At 45.1% G+C, this 13,766-nt stretch overlaps 1 protein-coding gene across 13 annotated transcripts in view; it reads right to left on the reverse strand.

Moving 5' to 3' along the window:
• The window catches only part of GTF2I (general transcription factor IIi), a 145,851-nt gene that overhangs the window by 95,499 nt on the left and 36,586 nt on the right, over nt 1-13,766 (reverse strand). For 7 of the 13 annotated variants that reach the window (XR_004345719.1, XM_032604628.1, XM_032604626.1 and 4 more), the window contains exon 1: nt 787-1,147. The exons of 1 other annotated variant lie outside the window; for it this stretch is intronic. The gene's annotated coding sequence lies outside the window, so the exon portion shown is untranslated. Of the gene's footprint in view, nt 1-786; nt 1,154-5,022; nt 5,042-13,766 lie in introns of those variants that run through there. 5 more of the 13 variants (XM_032604620.1, XM_032604617.1, XM_032604618.1 and 2 more) reach the window with 2 other exon arrangements.

Raw genomic sequence — 13,766 nt, forward strand, 5'->3', positions numbered from 1 at the left:
CGCTATTAAAAGGCAAAACTTGGATAAGCACAAGTAGCGGGGAAAGAGGGCAGTTTTACGTCTTCTTCCCTGAACCCCCGACCGGGTGCTGGTAGAATCCAGACGGCTTATTTTCACAGCCTGCAGGCTGAGGTTTTCCTTCCGGTCATTGTGTTTATTTCCCCAAAAGAGCAGTCCCCGCGGGGCACGCGCGCCGGCCGGGCCGGGGACAAAGCCCACTCCGGGCTCCACCTGGACGCGGGTAGGGGCGGGCAGGGGCAGCGGCGAGGAGGGGCGGTGCTCCGGGGCCCGCCCGCCGGCCCGCAGTTACCAGGCAGCGCGGCACCGCCCCCGCCGCCCGCCGGCCAATCCGGCGCGTCTGCTGCCCGGGCGCACGAGCCCCGGAGACACCAGGCCGAGCGCGACCCCACGGCTCGGGCCTGGCACCGCGCGCGCACCCGCATCGCCGGAGCCGGCCAATCAGCGGCCGGGCATGCGCAGCCCGCAGGCTCGCTCGCGCGCGGGCCTCACGCGTGAGGGGCCCCCCCACGCCGCGCCGGCGCGCGCGCCCCTCCCCCACGCACCCAGGCGCGCGCGTGCAACTGTCGTCCCCCGCGACCGCGTCTGCTCCTGCCCCACCCCCAACGCCGGCGGGCCGGGATGGGGGGGACCTGTGGCCCCCAACACGGCCGCCGACGGTCCCCGGACCCGTCAGTGCAGGCCCCGGAGGGAGCGAGTCTCAAATAAAGACCGTGCTCGCGATGGCAACCGGGGCGGGGGACCGGAGATGAGGCGACAGGGACTCACCCGAGTGCAGCCGCCTCCAGGCAGCGCCGGGGCCGGGGGTGCTGAAGGGAAGCGAGTGTGGGCCGCGCGCGAACTGCGGCTGCGGCGGAGCACCCTCGGGCTGAGGCTGGCTGGCGAGCGGGCAGGAGGTGAGAGGGCGAGGGGCCCGAGCGTCTCGGCCGAGCTCCTGTCACCGCCGCATGGCCGCCCCGGCAGGGCCTCGCTCAGCGCCTAGATCCGCTCACAGGGGACCGAGGGATAGGCCGGGGTAACCGCGGCAGGCGGGCAGCCACGGCTAGAGAGCGCGTGCGGGAAAGCGGGGGGGCGATCGGCGGCCCCTTTCCTCTGCTCTCCGAGCTTCTCTCTCACCCTCCTCCTCTTTTTTTTTTTTTTTTTTTTTTTTTTGTTCCTCGAAGGCGCGCTGCGCGTGCGCACCCGCAACACCGCCCAGCGGGAGTTGTAGTCTCTGATTCGTCCCCACCAACGCGACGGCGGGGGCAGTGGACTACGACTCCCAGGAAGCCTCGCGCCAACAAGCCCAGAGCCCGAAGACGCGGCGAGCGCGGCGCCCGGCCCTCTCGGGCAAGGACTGTCAATGGAGGCGCGGGTGGTGGGAGCGAGGAACATGGCTGCACCTGGGGCCTGCGCTGCTGCTCGGGTGGGGGAGGGGAGCCGGGGCGCAGGGATGAAAATCCAGGCCAGGAGAGTTCCAGCCTGCTCCCTGCCGCTCTGCAGCTGGCCTCAGCCACGGTCCAAGGCTCGCACTCACTCTTGCACCCGAGATTCCTTGCAAATTGAGAGGCCGGACCACTGCAAAGGCCGGAGAGTCCCAGGACGGCCTGCCGCCTTCCATGCTCCGCCAAGGGACCTCCTCCGCCCTGCACCACCCTCCGGAACACAAAGAACTCCTGTTAGTTTTGAAAGCTTGCCTCAAAATCGGCCAAAAGAGACTATTGCCCCAACTTTGCACGGGCGAGGGAAAGGCACCCTTCTGTTTTTATTCACCCTCCAACCCCCAGGCTTTGCTCACTTTCACTCAACATTTATAAAGTTAAAGTGGAAAAGCCATGGAGGGGAGCAGAAAACGTGGTTTGCAGCCCGTTTTGTTCTGTCAACCGCTAGGCAATTTCACTCAAGCCCCTCCCCCCGATAATTTTTTGCATCTCAACTTTCACTAGCTCGTGAATTTCGAAAATGGTGAGACGTTACTGTTCACCCAAGTTAGAAGTTCAAAAAAACTCAAGCCCAGAGATTTTAGATGTTTATGTAAAGAATAAAATCGAGTGATTTTGTGATGTTTCTCCCCACCGGAGATTCGGGGCCCGCCGGCCATCCTCCCCCTCCCCCTCCTCCTCGGTAGGTGGCGACCACGGCGCTTTTTCCAGCCTTTGTCGCTCGCAAGAAAACTTTCCGAGCAGCTAGTCTTTTGATGTAGGTCCAAAACCTTTCCTTTGAATTTGGGTTCACAGATTGGCGTTCCCCATCTTCTTTCTTCCACCGACCGCACCCATAATGCCTCGTCTAGAATGTCCATGTTGGATTTCTTTAAAATAGATGGAGAATTTAAAGGTCCCTTGCGAAGCAATCTGGTTACAGAAGACTTCCACATTTTTCCCATTTCCCTTGCAATCTTTTACAGTAATTTTGTCTTCGCCTAAATCGATTAGAACTCTCCTTTGTCAAGTCTCTCCACAGCGTTTAGTTTTTCATAAGGACAATTTTTGCCCTCATATTTCTTAACATTTTAGAATATTTAATTATTCCGTCTTCCCAGTACCAAGTACAACTGACATATTTAGGAACAAACATTAACTCTTGAGAAGCCTACAACTCAGCTGCTAAGAGCAGCCAGCCTACGAGCTGCAAACTCGGCTGCTGTGAGCATCAGTGAGTATGTTTTATAGAGGGACTGGAGTCCTGAACGGATTCTTGGGAAGACTGGGAGGTTGAGGACAATGAAGGGAGGATGCACTGGGTATGGTGGAGCCATGGAGTAGCATTGGAAGGGTGTCACAAAGTGAGTTAGTAAAGCAAAAGTTCACTTAGTCGAGATTACCTTTGCCATTGACTTATTTAGGAGATAGTCCCTTCACTTTTTATGAATTGAACAGCTCAGTGTGAAATTTTGCTGCTGCTTCATGAACAACTCCAATTTCCTTGGAGGTTGAAGCTGTTCCTAAAACTATCAAATCCTAACGCAGGTCCCAAAACTTTAGCTGGCTTTGAATTGCCTCTGGACAGAAAGCTGGCCCTTTGGGGACAATGAACAGTGTGTGGAAGGGTATGTGGTGTGAACAGTGTGTAGAGACCAAGCTTTTTTCCCAATGTATGGCTGTTGGCAGGTGTAACCCTCAAATTCATGTCTCACAGTCATAAATCGCATGCAATTTCAGTTTTCCCTGAGGCCTGGCTTGCCACCTCGGCTGCTAGTGATACGCTTGTTGCCGTTTGTTAGCCAGTTTCTCCCTCACCTCATTGGTACAGATGCTATGTTAATGGTGACCAGAGTTGCAAGCCACTTGGATACCAGCTCAGTACAGCCAGTTGTTTTTCCAGCACAGGATTGTACTGCTGTTTTTTGGGTTGAGCAAGAAATGAAAAAAAAAAAAAAAAAAAATCATTGATTTGTATTTAGGGATGATTTCGTATGGAATCCTTTGTTTAAATCACACTCAACTTTGTTTAGAATGACATTCAACATAACAAGATGTGTGTACCGAGACCGAGATTGCAGGAAAAGAAGATTCCCAGCTCTTGGCTCCAGCTCACTTGAGACATGAGTACACGGAGGCCAACAGTTGGCAGAATCTTGCAGCTTATTTCAAATTATTTTAAATATTTCTCTCTTTAATGTTTAACTTAGTGGATGCAGTCCTGCAGATGAGCGTCCAAATAACATGACACTCCATTCGACTGCATACAGTAACCCCTCCTGATCCGTGGGGGCTACATTCCAAGACCCCTAAGTGGATGCCTGAAACCAAAGATAATACTGAACACTCCATAGACTATGTTTTTTCCTATATGCCTATATGTACATACCTATGATAAAGTTTAGAAATTAGGCAGAGTAAGAGATTAGTAATAACATGGAAAAGGGACTTCCCTGGTGGTCCAGTGGCTAAGACTCTGTGCTCCCAATTCAGGGGGCCCTGGTCAGGGAACTAGATCCACATGCCACAACCAAGATCCTGCATGCCACAACTAAGAGCTGGCGAAGCCAAATAAATAAATATGTAAAAAATAAAAAGATCATGTCCTAGAAATTTCCAATGAGAGAAAGTATTCATTAAAAAATAACATAGAGGGCTTCCCTGGTGGCGCAGTGGTTGAGAATCTGCCTGCTAATGCAGGGGACACGGGTTCGAGCCCTGGTCTTGGAAGATCCCACATGCTGCGGAGCAACTAGGCCCATGAGCCACAACTACTGAGCCTGCGCGTCTGGAGCCTGTGCTCCACAACAAGATAGGCCGCGATAGTGAGAGGCCCGCGCACCGCGATGACGAGTGGCCCCCGCTTGCCACAACTAGAGAAAGCCCTCGCACAGAAACGAAGACGCAACACAGCAAAAATAGATTAATCAATTAATAAACTCCTACCCCCAACATCTTCTTAAAAAAATAAAAAAGAGTGACATAGAATAATTATAACAATATATATTGCAATAAAAGTTATGTGGGGACTTCCCTGGTGGCACAGTGGTTAAGAATCCGCCTGCCAATGCAGGGGGCACGGGTTCGAGCCCTGGTCCGGGAAGATCCCACATGCCACAGAGCAACTAAGCCCGTGCACCACAACTACTGAGCCTGCGCTCTAGAGCCCGTGAGCCACAACTACTGAGCCCAGTGCACCACAGCTACTGAGCCCGCGCACCACAGCTACTGAGCCTGTGCACCTAGAGCCCGTGCTCCACAACAAGAGAGGCCAATGCAATGAGAAGCCTGCGCACTGCAACGAAGAGTAGCCTGTGCTCACCCCAACTAGAGGAAGCCGGCGCACAGCAACAAAGACCCAACGCAGCCAAAAATAAATAAAATTAATAAAAATTAAAATAAATAAAAGTTATGTGAATGTGGTCTCTCTCAAAATATCTTATTAGGACTTCCCTGGTGGTCCAGTGGTTAGGACTTCATTTTTCCAATGCAGGGGGCGCTGGTTCGACCCCTGTTTGAGGAGCTAGTATCCCACATGCTGAGCAGTGAGGCCAAAAAATAAAATTAAAAAAAAATTCAAAATGTCTTATTATACTGTACTTACCCTTCTTGTGATGATGTGAGATGCCAGGTAGCACCAGAGTTAATCTGTCCTTCCGTGTTTTATGCCCTGGTGCCTCCTTTGCACTTTTATGAATGTAGGTTCTATTGGGCATCTTCTTCCAGAAGAGCCCAGTTTCATCACAGTTGAAGACTTGCTTTGGATAATATTCTCTGTCCTTAATCAACTTCTTCAACTCTGCTGGAAGTGTGGCAGCAGCTTCTTCCTTAGCAGACACAGCCTTTCCAGTAATTTTTATATTCTTCAGTCCAAACCTATTCCTGAATCTGTGTAACCATCCCTTACTTGCAGTAAATGGCTTGGTATCACCCGTTTCTGGGGATCCCTGGCTGAAGTCTTCGTACAGGCTCAGTGCTTTCTGGCGCAACACATTGCTGTCAATGGGAACACGTTTTCTGTTCATGTCTTCCACCCACAAATTTAATGCCTCTTCCATCTTAACTATGCACTTATCACGCACTGTGGCTGTAACTTTTGCAGTTTGAGGCGCTACAGCAAAACTAGCACGGATTTCTTTTTCCTTCTTCACAATTTCACGGATAGAAGATTCGTTCTTACCGTAGATCTTAGCAACCTCAGCATACGATTTTTTTTCTTTCCTTACTAAGTCGAGAACTTTCACTTTTTCAATTAAAGGAAGCACTTTACGGCTTCTCTTTGGCATATCCGAACTGCCAGCATCACTACTCTTGCGCTTTGGGGCCATTATTAAGTAAAATAAGGGTTACTTGAGCACAAGCACTGCGATACCTGGCAGTTGATCTGATAACCCAGGCGGCTACTAAGTGACTACCGGGCAGGATACGCTGGACAAAGGGATGATTCACGACCCAGGCAGGACGGAGCGGGCGGGCGTGAAACTTAAAACTTATGAATTGTTTATTTCTGGAATTTTCCATCAGCAGTCAGCCCTCCGTATCCGCGGGTTCTGCATCTGCGGATTCAGCAAACCATGGATGGAAAATATTCTAAAACAAACAAACAAAAAAATGCCAGAAACTTTCAAAAAGCAAAACTTGAATTTGCTGGCTGGGTGCCCGGCAACTGTTTACATAGAATTTACATTGGTTTACAATTATTTACATAGCAGTTATTAGAAATTCAGAGGTGATTAAAAGTAAATGGGGAGGATGTGTGTAGGTTGTATGCTAATACTACAGCCATTTTATATAAGGGACTTGAGCATCTGCAGACTTTGGCATCTGGGGAGTATTGAGGGGGGCGGGGCGGTCCTGGAACCAATCCCCCTTCGAGACCAAGGGACGGCTGTAATATTTTCCAAATGCCTGTAACTGAAACCGTGGAAAGTGAAACCGCAGATAAGGGGGTCTACTGTACTGTGGGAGACAAAAGCCAAGTCAGAAGGGCCACAGCCAGGATAGATAAGGATCTAAACCAAGTGTGAGCTCTTCCACCAACTTAAGTGCATCTTCATACAGTCTCTGAGCACTTACAGACTTGTTAATTGCTTTTAAATAGCAAGTGATGTGGCAATGTTTGAGTGTCTTCACTAGTCCTGAAAAATAATCACCTTCTTGGATTTTTAATACTGGTATCAGGAGTCTGCTTTCTCCATTATCATGGGACCCACCCCCATAGGAAATCCCTATCAGCTACCTATGCTGACAGAACCACACTTACACCACTTGGTCAAGGTCACCGTGGTTGAGATTATTTAGTGGGGTTTTGGGGGGTTTTTTTCGGGGGGGAGTGTGGGTTATGCTGTGATCTTAGTTCCCCAACCAGCGATCGAAACCGTACCAACAGTGAAAGCACCGAGTCCTAACTACTGGACCACCAAGGAATTCCCTAGTGTTAAAAAGATGCTCTTTGGAATCCAAACTGAATAATTAATCTTTTTGTGACCCTGTCGTGTATTTTAGGTTGCTCAAAACCGTAACTCTAGCGAAAACTGAGATACTCTTTTTTATTAATTTTTTTTAAATTTTACTTATTGATTTTGGCTGTACCGGGTCTTAGTTGCGGCATGCGGGATCTAGTTCCCGACCAGGGATGGAACCCAGGCCCCCTGCGTTGTGAGTTCGAGTCTTACCCACTGGACCACCAGGGAAGTCCTCAAGCTGAGACACTCTTGACACACCCTTTTTTCGAAGTACATCAGTCTTTTGATGAACACTAAACAGAGGTCTTTTTTTCCCCATGACTCTGCTTCATGCAGGACCCAAACTTCTGGGTCCAATTTCTTGGTTTTTCTTTACAGTATATACATAGTACAGTATAGAGAGAGAATGGGATGTAACGTATCTATCATGTGTAAAATAACAGTTTGATCTTTTAGATCTGGGATCAGTTAGGAATTGCATACCTAGTCCAGATCACATGGGTAGGGCCAAAACGACATCTTTAGCTTCTGCATGGGTGTCTGCCCTGTAACAGATAACTCCTTTGTTATTACAAGGATGCTTTTTTAACTGCTTATAAAACACTCTTTTTGAGCAGGTTTTTGTTTGGACAATCTGAATATTTCGAATCCTGAGTAAATTACCTTTCAGAGAACTCTTCCAAAGGCGGAAAAAAAACCCAACTAAATCCGAGTTATAATTTATTCATAATAATTAATAATGTAGATGTAACCTAAATAGACCTTCTAGCTCTTGCTATGCCTTTTTGTGCAAAATCTGCCCTATGCGGTAAATCTAATATTCATGTAACGTCAATTGAAATAAACAGTTTTATTTGTTGTTTTAACAGGATTTAAATGAATGTTATCTTCTATTTAGTATTTTGTTACTATTGCTGTAATTGTTGTGTAAGTTCATTTTTAAAACATAAAAATCTCTATAGTATTTTCTCTGCCTCCCTCAGGGATTTGGGGAAATCAGACAATATGTAAATGAAAATACTTTATAGACTCTTAGTTAAGTGTTCTATAAATATTAAATGGTATAATTTAGCATTCAAAACAGTATTTTAAAATATCTTATGAACAAAATGTTCATGTTTCTTTTCTAACTAAATTTAAAAAATGCTTTTTGTTCTAAGATTTAAGAAAATATATTTACAGATACACTTATCACTGGATTCAGGTGGACTTGTTATCATATCTGACTGATCAGGTGATGCAACTAATAAAATAACGGGCATTATAAGCAACACATCCTTTCAGAATATATCTCTGCCAAGAATATCATACTCAGAAACCTTTGAGTACAAAATCGAATCAAGGAAAGTTACTTCCAAACGAAATACATAATCGATAGCCATGCAACGTTTCATTCCTAAAATCAAGAAAAGGATAATTTGGACTTAATGCTGAAAACAAATAGCCCTATTCTTTCCCTTTATTTATGTTAATATTTATTTATTTATTCGGCTGCATCTGGTCTTAGTTGCGGCACTCAGGATCTTCCTTGCGGCATGCGGACTCTTAGTTGCAGCATGCGGGATCTAGTTCCCTGACCAGGGATCAAATCCGGGACCCCTGCATTGGGAGCGAGGAGTCTTAGCCACTGGACCACCACAGAAGCCCCTCTTTCCCTTTTCTATTTTTGTTTCCAATATCAACTTAATGTCCAGGTGCTTGATTATTATCTTTGCATTTACCAAGCCTTTACTCTCTTTTTCTGGTGAATCAAAGCAACTTTTTAACCCCCTCCTGGCCCTGTGTTTATTATAATTAAGGTAAATACATTGGGAAAGTTTTCATCTAAGAATAAAGGAAAATTTTGAACAACGGCTTAGAGGGAGAAAAAAAGAAGCCAAAAATAATGATGCAGTTCAAATGTGAAGTTAGCCATCATCAAGTAGTCAAGTACTACTTTAAATTGTTTTCCCAGCAGTGGGAAGGTATGCTAACCATCTTTTCTCTTCCCCCTGAATCTAAGGAGAGGGGTTAGGCAGGCTCTGTGGTGTACCTGGGGCCTCTGACTTCATTCCAGCAAACTATGTGGTCCAATCCCCAGTGAACTTGGATTAACCCCAAAGTGAGCAACAGGGAAGAGGCTGAGCACCGACTAAATTCTGGAAAGCCTGAGAGACGGCTTCTGTCCTCCAGAAATGTATAATAAAGGCTAACACTTATTGAGCATTCCCTCCATGCCACTTGCTTTGCTCGACACTTAGTAGGTTATCTCACTGCACTGACAACTACCCCCTGTGGTAGGTGCTTAGCACCTCTTCATATGCTAAAAAGGCTCTGAAAGGTTAAGTTACTTGGCCAATGATACACAGATGGCAAAAATCCAGATTCTCATCTAAATCAGCCCGTGTCCAAGTCTGAATTTTTAACTATTGGTGTCTATTTATTTGTAGGCTACACTCATCTCATCCAGGTTGATGTGACACATAAATCAAATACAAAGTACACTCCAGCAAACACCATCAGATAGTACAAGATGGGTGGAGATAAAGCATGCAATTTTAAATGGAGGAGGCAGCATCTGCAATGAATATTAAAGGATGGATAGAATTTAAAAAATAATAATAACATGAATTTTTTTAAAGGGGGAGGAACTCTCTTAGCCTTCTGTGAAATGAAATTCATATTTTATGGCAAGACAAGAAAAATTTAAACATAAAAATTCTTCTCTGCCCTTTGGCCTCCTCTCCCCCCATCGTGTGCATTGTGTATTTGCATTATGCATCGACCAGACCTCCCCCATCCTCAGGAATACCTGCTCAACTATAAACAACAACATTCTCCCCACATCGACAAGACAGCTCCTTAAAAGATAACATTCCTGAGGGATGGGTTGGGAGTTTGGTTTAGCAGATGCAAAGTATTATATATAGAATGGATAAACAACAAGGTCCTACTGTATAGCACAGGGAACTATATTCAATATCCTGTGATAAACCATAATGGAAAAGAATATGAAAAAGAATGTGTATATATGTATAATGGAATCACTTTGCTGTACAGCAGAAATTAACACATTATAAATCAACTCTACTTCAATAATAATAAAATAACTTAAAAAAATACATTATTTGATGTACAGCCCTCCACCTGAAAAAACTTATATAACTGTGCCTTGACTTCTAACAGGCAGAACAGTTCTCAGAGCTTTCTGAGATGATCTTCCCAGTTATAATCCTCAAATACAGCTCGAATAAAATTTTCCATTTCCTTGTTAGATTGACTGGTTAATTTTTCATTGACACTTCTAAGACTTCTAATCAAAGTCATCCTGGTGGGGGGGGCGTGGAAGCCTATAGTGGTGTATACACATCGCTTAAAAATGTATAGAGATGAGATCATACTATGAATATTCTTCTAATCAATTCCTTAACGATGGACCTTTAGGTTGTTTCTTATACTGGCATGTTTTTAAAGCAAATTCTTGGCAGCAAAATTATCACGTAAAAGGATCTGTGCACCCTCCTATGTTCATTGCAGCACTATTCACAGTAGCTCAGATGTGGAAACAACCTAAACTTGTCATCCACAGATAAATGGATAAATTTAAAAATGCGATCTATATATATATATATATATATATATATATATATATATATATATATATATATATGGAATACTATTCAGCCTTAAAAAAGAAGGAAATTCTGCAGTATGGAACAACATGGATGAACCTTGAGAACATTATGCTAACTGAAATAAGCCAGTCACAGAAAGACAAATACAGCATGATTTCACGAATATGAGGTATCTAAAATACACACTCGAGGGCTTCCCTGGTGGCACAGTGGTTGAGAGTCCGCCTGCCGATGCAGGAGATACGGGTTCGTGCCCCAATCCGGGAAGATCCCACATGCCGCGGAGCGGCTGGGCCCGTAAGCCATGGCCACTGAGCCTGCGCGTCCGGAGCCTGTGCTTCACAATGGGAGAGGCCACAGCAGTGAGAGGTCCGTGTAAAGAAATTTCCAAGAAATTAATTCCAAAATATGAGAAAAAAAGTAGAAGAGATAAAATACACACTCACAGACTCAAAGAGTAGAATGGGGGTTGTCAGGGGTTGGGGAAAAGGGGAAATGGGAGTTATTAATCAACAGGCATGAAGTTTGTTAAGCAAGATGAATAGGTTCTAGAAATCTGCTGTACAATACTGTAGTCAACAATGATGTACACTTAAAACTTTGTCAAGGGTCTCCCTGGTGGCGCAGTGGTTGAGAGTCCGCCTGCCGATGCAGGGGACACGGGTTCATGCCCCCGTTTGGGAAGATCCCACATGCCGCGGAGCGACTAGGCCCATGAGCCATGGCCGCTGAGCCTGCGCGTCCGGAGCCTGTGCTCCGCAACGGGAGAGGCCACAACAGTGAGAGGCCCGCGTACCGCAAAAAAAAAAAAAAAAACTTTGTCAAGACCACAGATCTCATGTCAAGTGTTCTTACCACAATAAAAATTTTAAATGACTTTTTATTTTTTTATTGTAGTTTTTAAATTTTATTTATTTGGTTGCACCATGTCTTGGTTGCAGCTGGCGGGATCCTTAGTTGTGGCATATGAACTCTTAGTTGTGACATGCATGTGGGATCTAGTTCGCTGACCAGGGATCAAACCCGGGCCCTCTGCATTAGGAGCGCAGTCTTAACCACTGCACCACCAGAGAAGTCCCTAACTTTTTAAATGTTAAAAAAATACAAACCTGTGCACCTAAAACTTTGATACACATTGTCAGTTTGCCCTCCAAAAAGATAGCACCGCTATACATACAAGGTGTGAAAATGCCCATTTCCTCCACACCTGCCCAATTTTGGTGGAAAGTAACTTTTTATTTTAGTGGTCCTAATGCACACATTGTGAATGAAGTTGGGCATCTTTTCATATTCTTATTTGCCATTTACATTTATGTTTTTGCAAACTAATCATTTGCATTTTTGCAATTAGGTCTTTGCTCTTTTTTCTCCCCTTATTTTATTATGTGAGTGCTATTTATTTATTTATTTTTAATTGAAGTATAGCTGATTTACAATGCAGTGTTAGTTTCAGGTATACAGCAAAGTGATTCAGATATAGATATAGGTATGAATATATAATATATATTCTTTTTCAGATTCTTTTCCCTTATAGGTTATTACAACATATTGAGTATAGTTCCCTGTGCTATACAGCAGGTCCTTATTGATTATCTATTTTATATATAGTAGTTTCTATCTGCTAATCCCAAACTCCTAATTTATCGCTCCCCACTCCTTAAGTGGTTTTTAATTGAAAGAAATTCTCCTTTTGTTTAAAGTGTTAACAAGTATTTCCCCAGATTGTGACATTTTTTGTGTGTTGCTGTCATACTGAAGTTTCATTTTTACATGGTCAAAGTTAGCCATTTTTTTCTCCATGTCGTCAGTGTTATAAATCAATGGTAAGAAAAGCCTCCCCCACACCAAGGTAGGTGTGTGTGTGTGTGTGTGTGAGAGAGAGAGAGAGAGAGAGATGTGTACATGCACACACATAGTCTCTCCACAGCAAGATTTCTGTATTTCTCTGTCTCTTTCATCTTTTCCTTCCTTTGCTTGGCCTGTCTGGGGCTTTCCATTTCATGGTCTCTTTTAAGCCTCTCCCTCTGGGTCCCGCGGGTCCAGGTGGGATGAGTTGGAGCCTGGAGTCATCCTTTCCCGCGCCCCTCTCGGCGTGGGGCCGCCTCCAGGGCTCCGGCGACCCCGCAGACTCGTCACTTCCCTTGCGTCCCCGGGCCATCATTTTCCTGGCACAGCGGAAGTCGACCTTACGTTCCCTTAGGCTCGCACCGCTGGCTTATCTGCTTCAACGGTGGTCCTGAGCACGCTGGTTCTGAGCGTCCCTGCGAATCCCAGAAGCACGTGGCCGAAGGAAAGTCTCGTAGGGTACTTAGGTCCTGGGTGAGGAAGTGGGAGAAAGGGCCAAGGATACCGCTGAATCCTGCCGCAATCGCTCTTGGACAGCTGCCAAGCAACGGGGAAATCCCCATCTAGGGAGGGATTTCCCTCTCCATATAGTTTTCAGACAGAACATAAACAGCTTAGAACAAAAGCCCCTGTGGTCCGTCGGACATATCTGTTCTCATTATAAACTGTGAATAGGTAAATAGGTATTTTGGTTTTATAGTTCCGTCTGCGGGAGCTTGCTTAGCACGGGTTAGCCTCCGCAATCCTCGTCTGAGTCCTGTTCAGCCAGATGGCATCGTTACCTAAATGGTGAAAAAGGTTTCCCTTTAACACGCCCTTTTGATCTTTATAAGTAAGTTGAAGAGACAGTCTCAGTTTGGTACGGATTTTGGTTTTGTTTTATTGCAGTAAAATATGTATAACAAAATTTACCATTTTAAGTGTAAAATTCAATGGTATTACATGCATTCACAATGTTGTGTAACCATCATCACTGTTTCCAGAACTTTTGTCATCACCCAAAAAACTATCGATTAAGCAATAACCCCCACTGTCTTCTCTCCTCTCCAGTGTTCTCTCCTCTCCAGTACCCTGGACAAGTTTGAGAAAGATTAGTGTCAATTATTCTTTAAATGTTTGGTAGAATCCACCAGTTAAGCCATCCAGTCCTGAGATTTTCTTTGTTGATAGGTTTTTGATTTCCGGTTTAATCTTCTTCCTTGTTAAATGTCTGTTGAGACTTTTTCTTTTTCTTTTTTTGTGATTTTTTCTTTTTGAGTCAGTTTTGGTAGCTTGTGTGTTTTTAGAAACTTGTGCATTTCATCTAGGTTATCCAACTTGTTGGCATAATTGTTCACAGTATTCTCTTATAATCCTTTTTATTTCTGTAGAGTTGATAGTAATGTCTCTACTTTCATTCCTGATTTTAGTAATTTAAGTCCTCT

The sequence above is a fragment of the Phocoena sinus genome, chromosome 15, assembly GCF_008692025.1.
Source record: "Phocoena sinus isolate mPhoSin1 chromosome 15, mPhoSin1.pri, whole genome shotgun sequence".
Classification (NCBI taxonomy): Eukaryota; Metazoa; Chordata; class Mammalia; order Artiodactyla; family Phocoenidae; genus Phocoena; species Phocoena sinus.